Below are 12,558 nucleotides of genomic sequence, written 5' to 3' on the forward strand. Positions count from 1 at the left end.
GCCTTTAGCATTAGCTCACCTTCACCTGCTACCAAAGTTGCTGAAAAGTTCAAAACACTGCTGCAATTTGACCAGGGTGTGCGGCACACACGCTCTGTCCCTTTGTTTCCTTCTCCCAGCATTAATTGCTCTAGCAAAAAAGAGATTAAAAAAAGACACAACACAACTCGGAATAGCTACTCGGCAAGCCGTTTCTGTCTCTGAGAAAGCAAACACCGTCCAGCAACCGCGCACAAGCCTAAAACCTAAGCATGCCAGCGAGGGAAGAATGTCCAGAGCACATTTCTTCCACAAAGACAGAACAATCTCGGAGAGGAGGACACGCAATTCATTCTGTCCCCTCCAAAGGGCCGCACCCACTTCTTGCTGCCATCGCGACCGCGGCTTCACAGCGTACATCAGACATCTCTGCACAGCAAGGCTGCCACTTTCTGGACTAACCGCAAAAGTAACCCGAGGCCTCTAAATGAACACGCCCACAAACACGCTGACTCACCAGTCGGGAAAACGCGCAGCACAGGCACAGCCGAGGAGGACTCCTTTTTTTTCTCTTTCCTTCAACACAACGATCAGGGGAGAGCGCGAACGCAGTCCCCCACTACCACAAATTATGCAGTCGAGATTCCCACATTTGGGGAATTCGCAGCGGTCAGCACAGCCGCAGTGCAATGGCTGAGCCTCGCCCTGGGTGAACCACCTTCTTGATCATGGTATCTCCCCTGCCAGGTAAGTATGAGTTGGAAGCGTCAGAGACAGGGGACTCACTCCCAGACACGGCCCCCTGGCTGACGGTGCCCAGCACGCATAATCCCCGAGTTGGGGGCCTTTAGCATTAGCTCACCTTCACCTGCTACCAAAGTTGCTGAAAAGTTCAAAACACTGCTGCAATTTGACCAGGGTGTGCGGCACACACGCTCTGTCCCTTTGTTTCCTTCTCCCAGCATTAATTGCTCTAGCAAAAAAGAGATTAAAAAAAGACACAACACAACTCGGAATAGCTACTCGGCAAGCCGTTTCTGTCTCTGAGAAAGCAAACACCGTCCAGCAACCGCGCACAAGCCTAAAACCTAAGCATGCCAGCGAGGGAAGAATGTCCAGAGCACATTTCTTCCACAAAGACAGAACAATCTCGGAGAGGAGGACACGCAATTCATTCTGTCCCCTCCAAAGGGCCGCACCCACTTCTTGCTGCCATCGCGACCGCGGCTTCACAGCGTACATCAGACATCTCTGCACAGCAAGGCTGCCACTTTCTGGACTAACCGCAAAAGTAACCCGAGGCCTCTAAATGAACACGCCCACAAACACGCTGACTCACCAGTCGGGAAAACGCGCAGCACAGGCACAGCCGAGGAGGACTCCTTTTTTTTCTCTTTCCTTCAACACAACGATCAGGGGAGAGCGCGAACGCAGTCCCCCACTACCACAAATTATGCAGTCGAGATTCCCACATTTGGGGAATTCGCAGCGGTCAGCACAGCCGCAGTGCAATGGCTGAGCCTCGCCCTGGGTGAACCACCTTCTTGATCATGGTATCTCCCCTGCCAGGTAAGTATGAGTTGGAAGCGTCAGAGACAGGGGACTCACTCCCAGACACGGCCCCCTGGCTGACGGTGCCCAGCACGCATAATCCCCGAGTTGGGGGCCTTTAGCATTAGCTCACCTTCACCTGCTACCAAAGTTGCTGAAAAGTTCAAAACACTGCTGCAATTTGACCAGGGTGTGCGGCACACACGCTCTGTCCCTTTGTTTCCTTCTCCCAGCATTAATTGCTCTAGCAAAAAAGAGATTAAAAAAAGACACAACACAACTCGGAATAGCTACTCGGCAAGCCGTTTCTGTCTCTGAGAAAGCAAACACCGTCCAGCAACCGCGCACAAGCCTAAAACCTAAGCATGCCAGCGAGGGAAGAATGTCCAGAGCACATTTCTTCCACAAAGACAGAACAATCTCGGAGAGGAGGACACGCAATTCATTCTGTCCCCTCCAAAGGGCCGCACCCACTTCTTGCTGCCATCGCGACCGCGGCTTCACAGCGTACATCAGACATCTCTGCACAGCAAGGCTGCCACTTTCTGGACTAACCGCAAAAGTAACCCGAGGCCTCTAAATGAACACGCCCACAAACACGCTGACTCACCAGTCGGGAAAACGCGCAGCACAGGTACAGCCGAGGAGGACTCCTTTTTTTTCTCTTTCCTTCAACACAACGATCAGGGGAGAGCGCGAACGCAGTCCCCCACTACCACAAATTATGCAGTCGAGGTTCCCACATTTGGGGAATTCGCAGCGGTCAGCACAGCCGCAGTGCAATGGCTGAGCCTCGCCCTGGGTGAACCACCTTCTTGATCGTGGTATCTCCCCTGCCAGGTAAGTATGAGTTGGAAGCGTCAGAGACAGGGGACTCACTCCCAGACACGGCCCCCTGGCTGACGGTGCCCAGCACGCATAATCCCCGAGTTGGGGGCCTTTAGCATTAGCTCACCTTCACCTGCTACCAAAGTTGCTGAAAAGTTCAAAACACTGCTGCAATTTGACCAGGGTGTGCGGCACACACGCTCTGTCCCTTTGTTTCCTTCTCCCAGCATTAATTGCTCTAGCAAAAAAGAGATTAAAAAAAGACACAACACAACTCGGAATAGCTACTCGGCAAGCCGTTTCTGTCTCTGAGAAAGCAAACACCGTCCAGCAACCGCGCACAAGCCTAAAACCTAAGCATGCCAGCGAGGGAAGAATGTCCAGAGCACATTTCTTCCACAAAGACAGAACAATCTCGGAGAGGAGGACACGCAATTCATTCTGTCCCCTCCAAAGGGCCGCACCCACTTCTTGCTGCCATCGCGACCGCGGCTTCACAGCGTACATCAGACATCTCTGCACAGCAAGGCTGCCACTTTCTGGACTAACCGCAAAAGTAACCCGAGGCCTCTAAATGAACACGCCCACAAACACGCTGACTCACCAGTCGGGAAAACGCGCAGCACAGGCACAGCCGAGGAGGACTCCTTTTTTTTCTCTTTCCTTCAACACAACGATCAGGGGAGAGCGCGAACGCAGTCCCCCACTACCACAAATTATGCAGTCGAGATTGCCACATTTGGGGAATTCGCAGCGGTCAGCACAGCCGCAGTGCAATGGCTGAGCCTCGCCCTGGGTGAACCACCTTCTTGATCATGGTATCTCCCCTGCCAGGTAAGTATGAGTTGGAAGCGTCAGAGACAGGGGACTCACTCCCAGACACGGCCCCCTGGCTGACGGTGCCCAGCACGCATAATCCCCGAGTTGGGGGCCTTTAGCATTAGCTCACCTTCACCTGCTACCAAAGTTACTGAAAAGTTCAAAACACTGCTGCAATTTGACCAGGGTGTGCGGCACACACGCTCTGTCCCTTTGTTTCCTTCTCCCAGCATTAATTGCTCTAGCAAAAAAGAGATTAAAAAAAGACACAACACAACTCGGAATAGCTACTCGGCAAGCCGTTTCTGTCTCTGAGAAAGCAAACACCGTCCAGCAACCGCGCACAAGCCTAAAACCTAAGCATGCCAGCGAGGGAAGAATGTCCAGAGCACATTTCTTCCACAAAGACAGAACAATCTCGGAGAGGAGGACACGCAATTCATTCTGTCCCCTCCAAAGGGCCGCACCCACTTCTTGCTGCCATCGCGACCGCGGCTTCACAGCGTACATCAGACATCTCTGCACAGCAAGGCTGCCACTTTCTGGACTAACCGCAAAAGTAACCCGAGGCCTCTAAATGAACACGCCCACAAACACGCTGACTCACCAGTCGGGAAAACGCGCAGCACAGGCACAGCCGAGGAGGACTCCTTTTTTTTCTCTTTCCTTCAACACAACGATCAGGGGAGAGCGCGAACGCAGTCCCCCACTACCACAAATTATGCAGTCGAGATTCCCACATTTGGGGAATTCGCAGCGGTCAGCACAGCCGCAGTGCAATGGCTGAGCCTCGCCCTGGGTGAACCACCTTCTTGATCATGGTATCTCCCCTGCCAGGTAAGTATGAGTTGGAAGCGTCAGAGACAGGGGACTCACTCCCAGACACGGCCCCCTGGCTGACGGTGCCCAGCACGCATAATCCCCGAGTTGGGGGCCTTTAGCATTAGCTCACCTTCACCTGCTACCAAAGTTGCTGAAAAGTTCAAAACACTGCTGCAATTTGACCAGGGTGTGCGGCACACACGCTCTGTCCCTTTGTTTCCTTCTCCCAGCATTAATTGCTCTAGCAAAAAAGAGATTAAAAAAAGACACAACACAACTCGGAATAGCTACTCGGCAAGCCGTTTCTGTCTCTGAGAAAGCAAACACCGTCCAGCAACCGCGCACAAGCCTAAAACCTAAGCATGCCAGCGAGGGAAGAATGTCCAGAGCACATTTCTTCCACAAAGACAGAACAATCTCGGAGAGGAGGACACGCAATTCATTCTGTCCCCTCCAAAGGGCCGCACCCACTTCTTGCTGCCATCGCGACCGCGGCTTCACAGCGTACATCAGACATCTCTGCACAGCAAGGCTGCCACTTTCTGGACTAACCGCAAAAGTAACCCGAGGCCTCTAAATGAACACGCCCACAAACACGCTGACTCACCAGTCGGGAAAACGCGCAGCACAGGCACAGCCGAGGAGGACTCCTTTTTTTTCTCTTTCCTTCAACACAACGATCAGGGGAGAGCGCGAACGCAGTCCCCCACTACCACAAATTATGCAGTCGAGATTCCCACATTTGGGGAATTCGCAGCGGTCAGCACAGCCGCAGTGCAATGGCTGAGCCTCGCCCTGGGTGAACCACCTTCTTGATCATGGTATCTCCCCTGCCAGGTAAGTATGAGTTGGAAGCGTCAGAGACAGGGGACTCACTCCCAGACACGGCCCCCTGGCTGACGGTGCCCAGCACGCATAATCCCCGAGTTGGGGGCCTTTAGCATTAGCTCACCTTCACCTGCTACCAAAGTTGCTGAAAAGTTCAAAACACTGCTGCAATTTGACCAGGGTGTGCGGCACACACGCTCTGTCCCTTTGTTTCCTTCTCCCAGCATTAATTGCTCTAGCAAAAAAGAGATTAAAAAAAGACACAACACAACTCGGAATAGCTACTCGGCAAGCCGTTTCTGTCTCTGAGAAAGCAAACACCGTCCAGCAACCGCGCACAAGCCTAAAACCTAAGCATGCCAGCGAGGGAAGAATGTCCAGAGCACATTTCTTCCACAAAGACAGAACAATCTCGGAGAGGAGGACACGCAATTCATTCTGTCCCCTCCAAAGGGCCGCACCCACTTCTTGCTGCCATCGCGACCGCGGCTTCACAGCGTACATCAGACATCTCTGCACAGCAAGGCTGCCACTTTCTGGACTAACCGCAAAAGTAACCCGAGGCCTCTAAATGAACACGCCCACAAACACGCTGACTCACCAGTCGGGAAAACGCGCAGCACAGGCACAGCCGAGGAGGACTCCTTTTTTTTCTCTTTCCTTCAACACAACGATCAGGGGAGAGCGCGAACGCAGTCCCCCACTACCACAAATTATGCAGTCGAGATTCCCACATTTGGGGAATTCGCAGCGGTCAGCACAGCCGCAGTGCAATGGCTGAGCCTCGCCCTGGGTGAACCACCTTCTTGATCATGGTATCTCCCCTGCCAGGTAAGTATGAGTTGGAAGCGTCAGAGACAGGGGACTCACTCCCAGACACGGCCCCCTGGCTGACGGTGCCCAGCACGCATAATCCCCGAGTTGGGGGCCTTTAGCATTAGCTCACCTTCACCTGCTACCAAAGTTGCTGAAAAGTTCAAAACACTGCTGCAATTTGACCAGGGTGTGCGGCACACACGCTCTGTCCCTTTGTTTCCTTCTCCCAGCATTAATTGCTCTAGCAAAAAAGAGATTAAAAAAAGACACAACACAACTCGGAATAGCTACTCGGCAAGCCGTTTCTGTCTCTGAGAAAGCAAACACCGTCCAGCAACCGCGCACAAGCCTAAAACCTAAGCATGCCAGCGAGGGAAGAATGTCCAGAGCACATTTCTTCCACAAAGACAGAACAATCTCGGAGAGGAGGACACGCAATTCATTCTGTCCCCTCCAAAGGGCCGCACCCACTTCTTGCTGCCATCGCGACCGCGGCTTCACAGCGTACATCAGACATCTCTGCACAGCAAGGCTGCCACTTTCTGGACTAACCGCAAAAGTAACCCGAGGCCTCTAAATGAACACGCCCACAAACACGCTGACTCACCAGTCGGGAAAACGCGCAGCACAGGTACAGCCGAGGAGGACTCCTTTTTTTTCTCTTTCCTTCAACACAACGATCAGGGGAGAGCGCGAACGCAGTCCCCCACTACCACAAATTATGCAGTCGAGGTTCCCACATTTGGGGAATTCGCAGCGGTCAGCACAGCCGCAGTGCAATGGCTGAGCCTCGCCCTGGGTGAACCACCTTCTTGATCGTGGTATCTCCCCTGCCAGGTAAGTATGAGTTGGAAGCGTCAGAGACAGGGGACTCACTCCCAGACACGGCCCCCTGGCTGACGGTGCCCAGCACGCATAATCCCCGAGTTGGGGGCCTTTAGCATTAGCTCACCTTCACCTGCTACCAAAGTTGCTGAAAAGTTCAAAACACTGCTGCAATTTGACCAGGGTGTGCGGCACACACGCTCTGTCCCTTTGTTTCCTTCTCCCAGCATTAATTGCTCTAGCAAAAAAGAGATTAAAAAAAGACACAACACAACTCGGAATAGCTACTCGGCAAGCCGTTTCTGTCTCTGAGAAAGCAAACACCGTCCAGCAACCGCGCACAAGCCTAAAACCTAAGCATGCCAGCGAGGGAAGAATGTCCAGAGCACATTTCTTCCACAAAGACAGAACAATCTCGGAGAGGAGGACACGCAATTCATTCTGTCCCCTCCAAAGGGCCGCACCCACTTCTTGCTGCCATCGCGACCGCGGCTTCACAGCGTACATCAGACATCTCTGCACAGCAAGGCTGCCACTTTCTGGACTAACTGCAAAAGTAACCCGAGGCCTCTAAATGAACACGCCCACAAACACGCTGACTCACCAGTCGGGAAAACGCGCAGCACAGGCACAGCCGAGGAGGACTCCTTTTTTTTCTCTTTCCTTCAACACAACGATCAGGGGAGAGCGCGAACGCAGTCCCCCACTACCACAAATTATGCAGTCGAGATTCCCACATTTGGGGAATTCGCAGCGGTCAGCACAGCCGCAGTGCAATGGCTGAGCCTCGCCCTGGGTGAACCACCTTCTTGATCATGGTATCTCCCCTGCCAGGTAAGTATGAGTTGGAAGCGTCAGAGACAGGGGACTCACTCCCAGACACGGCCCCCTGGCTGACGGTGCCCAGCACGCATAATCCCCGAGTTGGGGGCCTTTAGCATTAGCTCACCTTCACCTGCTACCAAAGTTGCTGAAAAGTTCAAAACACTGCTGCAATTTGACCAGGGTGTGCGGCACACACGCTCTGTCCCTTTGTTTCCTTCTCCCAGCATTAATTGCTCTAGCAAAAAAGAGATTAAAAAAAGACACAACACAACTCGGAATAGCTACTCGGCAAGCCGTTTCTGTCTCTGAGAAAGCAAACACCGTCCAGCAACCGCGCACAAGCCTAAAACCTAAGCATGCCAGCGAGGGAAGAATGTCCAGAGCACATTTCTTCCACAAAGACAGAACAATCTCGGAGAGGAGGACACGCAATTCATTCTGTCCCCTCCAAAGGGCCGCACCCACTTCTTGCTGCCATCGCGACCGCGGCTTCACAGCGTACATCAGACATCTCTGCACAGCAAGGCTGCCACTTTCTGGACTAACCGCAAAAGTAACCCGAGGCCTCTAAATGAACACGCCCACAAACACGCTGACTCACCAGTCGGGAAAACGCGCAGCACAGGCACAGCCGAGGAGGACTCCTTTTTTTTCTCTTTCCTTCAACACAACGATCAGGGGAGAGCGCGAACGCAGTCCCCCACTACCACAAATTATGCAGTCGAGATTCCCACATTTGGGGAATTCGCAGCGGTCAGCACAGCCGCAGTGCAATGGCTGAGCCTCGCCCTGGGTGAACCACCTTCTTGATCATGGTATCTCCCCTGCCAGGTAAGTATGAGTTGGAAGCGTCAGAGACAGGGGACTCACTCCCAGACACGGCCCCCTGGCTGACGGTGCCCAGCACGCATAATCCCCGAGTTGGGGGCCTTTAGCATTAGCTCACCTTCACCTGCTACCAAAGTTGCTGAAAAGTTCAAAACACTGCTGCAATTTGACCAGGGTGTGCGGCACACACGCTCTGTCCCTTTGTTTCCTTCTCCCAGCATTAATTGCTCTAGCAAAAAAGAGATTAAAAAAAGACACAACACAACTCGGAATAGCTACTCGGCAAGCCGTTTCTGTCTCTGAGAAAGCAAACACCGTCCAGCAACCGCGCACAAGCCTAAAACCTAAGCATGCCAGCGAGGGAAGAATGTCCAGAGCACATTTCTTCCACAAAGACAGAACAATCTCGGAGAGGAGGACACGCAATTCATTCTGTCCCCTCCAAAGGGCCGCACCCACTTCTTGCTGCCATCGCGACCGCGGCTTCACAGCGTACATCAGACATCTCTGCACAGCAAGGCTGCCACTTTCTGGACTAACCGCAAAAGTAACCCGAGGCCTCTAAATGAACACGCCCACAAACACGCTGACTCACCAGTCGGGAAAACGCGCAGCACAGGCACAGCCGAGGAGGACTCCTTTTTTTTCTCTTTCCTTCAACACAACGATCAGGGGAGAGCGCGAACGCAGTCCCCCACTACCACAAATTATGCAGTCGAGATTCCCACATTTGGGGAATTCGCAGCGGTCAGCACAGCCGCAGTGCAATGGCTGAGCCTCGCCCTGGGTGAACCACCTTCTTGATCATGGTATCTCCCCTGCCAGGTAAGTATGAGTTGGAAGCGTCAGAGACAGGGGACTCACTCCCAGACACGGCCCCCTGGCTGACGGTGCCCAGCACGCATAATCCCCGAGTTGGGGGCCTTTAGCATTAGCTCACCTTCACCTGCTACCAAAGTTGCTGAAAAGTTCAAAACACTGCTGCAATTTGACCAGGGTGTGCGGCACACACGCTCTGTCCCTTTGTTTCCTTCTCCCAGCATTAATTGCTCTAGCAAAAAAGAGATTAAAAAAAGACACAACACAACTCGGAATAGCTACTCGGCAAGCCGTTTCTGTCTCTGAGAAAGCAAACACCGTCCAGCAACCGCGCACAAGCCTAAAACCTAAGCATGCCAGCGAGGGAAGAATGTCCAGAGCACATTTCTTCCACAAAGACAGAACAATCTCGGAGAGGAGGACACGCAATTCATTCTGTCCCCTCCAAAGGGCCGCACCCACTTCTTGCTGCCATCGCGACCGCGGCTTCACAGCGTACATCAGACATCTCTGCACAGCAAGGCTGCCACTTTCTGGACTAACCGCAAAAGTAACCCGAGGCCTCTAAATGAACACGCCCACAAACACGCTGACTCACCAGTCGGGAAAACGCGCAGCACAGGCACAGCCGAGGAGGACTCCTTTTTTTTCTCTTTCCTTCAACACAACGATCAGGGGAGAGCGCGAACGCAGTCCCCCACTACCACAAATTATGCAGTCGAGATTCCCACATTTGGGGAATTCGCAGCGGTCAGCACAGCCGCAGTGCAATGGCTGAGCCTCGCCCTGGGTGAACCACCTTCTTGATCATGGTATCTCCCCTGCCAGGTAAGTATGAGTTGGAAGCGTCAGAGACAGGGGACTCACTCCCAGACACGGCCCCCTGGCTGACGGTGCCCAGCACGCATAATCCCCGAGTTGGGGGCCTTTAGCATTAGCTCACCTTCACCTGCTACCAAAGTTGCTGAAAAGTTCAAAACACTGCTGCAATTTGACCAGGGTGTGCGGCACACACGCTCTGTCCCTTTGTTTCCTTCTCCCAGCATTAATTGCTCTAGCAAAAAAGAGATTAAAAAAAGACACAACACAACTCGGAATAGCTACTCGGCAAGCCGTTTCTGTCTCTGAGAAAGCAAACACCGTCCAGCAACCGCGCACAAGCCTAAAACCTAAGCATGCCAGCGAGGGAAGAATGTCCAGAGCACATTTCTTCCACAAAGACAGAACAATCTCGGAGAGGAGGACACGCAATTCATTCTGTCCCCTCCAAAGGGCCGCACCCACTTCTTGCTGCCATCGCGACCGCGGCTTCACAGCGTACATCAGACATCTCTGCACAGCAAGGCTGCCACTTTCTGGACTAACTGCAAAAGTAACCCGAGGCCTCTAAATGAACACGCCCACAAACACGCTGACTCACCAGTCGGGAAAACGCGCAGCACAGGCACAGCCGAGGAGGACTCCTTTTTTTTCTCTTTCCTTCAACACAACGATCAGGGGAGAGCGCGAACGCAGTCCCCCACTACCACAAATTATGCAGTCGAGATTCCCACATTTGGGGAATTCGCAGCGGTCAGCACAGCCGCAGTGCAATGGCTGAGCCTCGCCCTGGGTGAACCACCTTCTTGATCATGGTATCTCCCCTGCCAGGTAAGTATGAGTTGGAAGCGTCAGAGACAGGGGACTCACTCCCAGACACGGCCCCCTGGCTGACGGTGCCCAGCACGCATAATCCCCGAGTTGGGGGCCTTTAGCATTAGCTCACCTTCACCTGCTACCAAAGTTGCTGAAAAGTTCAAAACACTGCTGCAATTTGACCAGGGTGTGCGGCACACACGCTCTGTCCCTTTGTTTCCTTCTCCCAGCATTAATTGCTCTAGCAAAAAAGAGATTAAAAAAAGACACAACACAACTCGGAATAGCTACTCGGCAAGCCGTTTCTGTCTCTGAGAAAGCAAACACCGTCCAGCAACCGCGCACAAGCCTAAAACCTAAGCATGCCAGCGAGGGAAGAATGTCCAGAGCACATTTCTTCCACAAAGACAGAACAATCTCGGAGAGGAGGACACGCAATTCATTCTGTCCCCTCCAAAGGGCCGCACCCACTTCTTGCTGCCATCGCGACCGCGGCTTCACAGCGTACATCAGACATCTCTGCACAGCAAGGCTGCCACTTTCTGGACTAACCGCAAAAGTAACCCGAGGCCTCTAAATGAACACGCCCACAAACACGCTGACTCACCAGTCGGGAAAACGCGCAGCACAGGCACAGCCGAGGAGGACTCCTTTTTTTTCTCTTTCCTTCAACACAACGATCAGGGGAGAGCGCGAACGCAGTCCCCCACTACCACAAATTATGCAGTCGAGATTCCCACATTTGGGGAATTCGCAGCGGTCAGCACAGCCGCAGTGCAATGGCTGAGCCTCGCCCTGGGTGAACCACCTTCTTGATCATGGTATCTCCCCTGCCAGGTAAGTATGAGTTGGAAGCGTCAGAGACAGGGGACTCACTCCCAGACACGGCCCCCTGGCTGACGGTGCCCAGCACGCATAATCCCCGAGTTGGGGGCCTTTAGCATTAGCTCACCTTCACCTGCTACCAAAGTTGCTGAAAAGTTCAAAACACTGCTGCAATTTGACCAGGGTGTGCGGCACACACGCTCTGTCCCTTTGTTTCCTTCTCCCAGCATTAATTGCTCTAGCAAAAAAGAGATTAAAAAAAGACACAACACAACTCGGAATAGCTACTCGGCAAGCCGTTTCTGTCTCTGAGAAAGCAAACACCGTCCAGCAACCGCGCACAAGCCTAAAACCTAAGCATGCCAGCGAGGGAAGAATGTCCAGAGCACATTTCTTCCACAAAGACAGAACAATCTCGGAGAGGAGGACACGCAATTCATTCTGTCCCCTCCAAAGGGCCGCACCCACTTCTTGCTGCCATCGCGACCGCGGCTTCACAGCGTACATCAGACATCTCTGCACAGCAAGGCTGCCACTTTCTGGACTAACCGCAAAAGTAACCCGAGGCCTCTAAATGAACACGCCCACAAACACGCTGACTCACCAGTCGGGAAAACGCGCAGCACAGGCACAGCCGAGGAGGACTCCTTTTTTTTCTCTTTCCTTCAACACAACGATCAGGGGAGAGCGCGAACGCAGTCCCCCACTACCACAAATTATGCAGTCGAGATTCCCACATTTGGGGAATTCGCAGCGGTCAGCACAGCCGCAGTGCAATGGCTGAGCCTCGCCCTGGGTGAACCACCTTCTTGATCGTGGTATCTCCCCTGCCAGGTAAGTATGAGTTGGAAGCGTCAGAGACAGGGGACTCACTCCCAGACACGGCCCCCTGGCTGACGGTGCCCAGCACGCATAATCCCCGAGTTGGGGGCCTTTAGCATTAGCTCACCTTCACCTGCTACCAAAGTTGCTGAAAAGTTCAAAACACTGCTGCAATTTGACCAGGGTGTGCGGCACACACGCTCTGTCCCTTTGTTTCCTTCTCCCAGCATTAATTGCTCTAGCAAAAAAGAGATTAAAAAAAGACACAACACAACTCGGAATAGCTACTCGGCAAGCCGTTTCTGTCTCTGAGAAAGCAAACACCGTCCAGCAACC

The 12,558-nt window shown here is 53.0% G+C and overlaps 15 non-coding genes across 15 annotated transcripts; all 15 read right to left on the minus strand.

Moving 5' to 3' along the window:
* Nucleotides 1–570: 570 nt before the first annotated feature.
* On the minus strand, nucleotides 571–734 carry LOC138601350 (U1 spliceosomal RNA). The gene has a single exon (XR_011308862.1). It is a non-coding gene; the product is annotated as a U1 spliceosomal RNA (small nuclear RNA).
* A 658-nt stretch (nucleotides 735–1,392) lies between these two features.
* LOC138601351 (U1 spliceosomal RNA) lies at nucleotides 1,393–1,556 on the minus strand. The gene has a single exon (XR_011308863.1). It is a non-coding gene; the product is annotated as a U1 spliceosomal RNA (small nuclear RNA).
* Nucleotides 1,557–2,214: 658 nt separating this feature from the next.
* On the minus strand, nucleotides 2,215–2,378 carry LOC138601593 (U1 spliceosomal RNA). The gene has a single exon (XR_011309091.1). It is a non-coding gene; the product is annotated as a U1 spliceosomal RNA (small nuclear RNA).
* A 658-nt stretch (nucleotides 2,379–3,036) lies between these two features.
* On the minus strand, nucleotides 3,037–3,200 carry LOC138601580 (U1 spliceosomal RNA). Its single transcript, XR_011309079.1, has one exon. It is a non-coding gene; the product is annotated as a U1 spliceosomal RNA (small nuclear RNA).
* A 658-nt stretch (nucleotides 3,201–3,858) lies between these two features.
* On the minus strand, nucleotides 3,859–4,022 carry LOC138601352 (U1 spliceosomal RNA). The gene has a single exon (XR_011308864.1). It is a non-coding gene; the product is annotated as a U1 spliceosomal RNA (small nuclear RNA).
* Nucleotides 4,023–4,680: 658 nt separating this feature from the next.
* On the minus strand, nucleotides 4,681–4,844 carry LOC138601353 (U1 spliceosomal RNA). The gene has a single exon (XR_011308865.1). It is a non-coding gene; the product is annotated as a U1 spliceosomal RNA (small nuclear RNA).
* A 658-nt stretch (nucleotides 4,845–5,502) lies between these two features.
* On the minus strand, nucleotides 5,503–5,666 carry LOC138601354 (U1 spliceosomal RNA). The gene has a single exon (XR_011308866.1). It is a non-coding gene; the product is annotated as a U1 spliceosomal RNA (small nuclear RNA).
* A 658-nt stretch (nucleotides 5,667–6,324) lies between these two features.
* On the minus strand, nucleotides 6,325–6,488 carry LOC138601594 (U1 spliceosomal RNA). The gene has a single exon (XR_011309092.1). It is a non-coding gene; the product is annotated as a U1 spliceosomal RNA (small nuclear RNA).
* A 658-nt stretch (nucleotides 6,489–7,146) lies between these two features.
* On the minus strand, nucleotides 7,147–7,310 carry LOC138601355 (U1 spliceosomal RNA). The gene has a single exon (XR_011308867.1). It is a non-coding gene; the product is annotated as a U1 spliceosomal RNA (small nuclear RNA).
* Nucleotides 7,311–7,968: 658 nt separating this feature from the next.
* On the minus strand, nucleotides 7,969–8,132 carry LOC138601356 (U1 spliceosomal RNA). Its single transcript, XR_011308868.1, has one exon. It is a non-coding gene; the product is annotated as a U1 spliceosomal RNA (small nuclear RNA).
* A 658-nt stretch (nucleotides 8,133–8,790) lies between these two features.
* LOC138601357 (U1 spliceosomal RNA) lies at nucleotides 8,791–8,954 on the minus strand. The gene has a single exon (XR_011308869.1). It is a non-coding gene; the product is annotated as a U1 spliceosomal RNA (small nuclear RNA).
* A 658-nt stretch (nucleotides 8,955–9,612) lies between these two features.
* Nucleotides 9,613–9,776, minus strand: LOC138601358 (U1 spliceosomal RNA). Its single transcript, XR_011308870.1, has one exon. It is a non-coding gene; the product is annotated as a U1 spliceosomal RNA (small nuclear RNA).
* Nucleotides 9,777–10,434: 658 nt separating this feature from the next.
* LOC138601359 (U1 spliceosomal RNA) lies at nucleotides 10,435–10,598 on the minus strand. The gene has a single exon (XR_011308871.1). It is a non-coding gene; the product is annotated as a U1 spliceosomal RNA (small nuclear RNA).
* Nucleotides 10,599–11,256: 658 nt separating this feature from the next.
* On the minus strand, nucleotides 11,257–11,420 carry LOC138601361 (U1 spliceosomal RNA). The gene has a single exon (XR_011308873.1). It is a non-coding gene; the product is annotated as a U1 spliceosomal RNA (small nuclear RNA).
* A 658-nt stretch (nucleotides 11,421–12,078) lies between these two features.
* LOC138601490 (U1 spliceosomal RNA) lies at nucleotides 12,079–12,242 on the minus strand. The gene has a single exon (XR_011308994.1). It is a non-coding gene; the product is annotated as a U1 spliceosomal RNA (small nuclear RNA).
* Nucleotides 12,243–12,558: the final 316 nt, after the last annotated feature.

Source organism: Semicossyphus pulcher, unplaced genomic scaffold, assembly GCF_022749685.1.
Source record: "Semicossyphus pulcher isolate SPU_LCO1_2020_fin unplaced genomic scaffold, fSemPul1.0.p SCAF_21, whole genome shotgun sequence".
NCBI classification, from domain to species: Eukaryota; Metazoa; Chordata; class Actinopteri; order Labriformes; family Labridae; genus Semicossyphus; species Semicossyphus pulcher.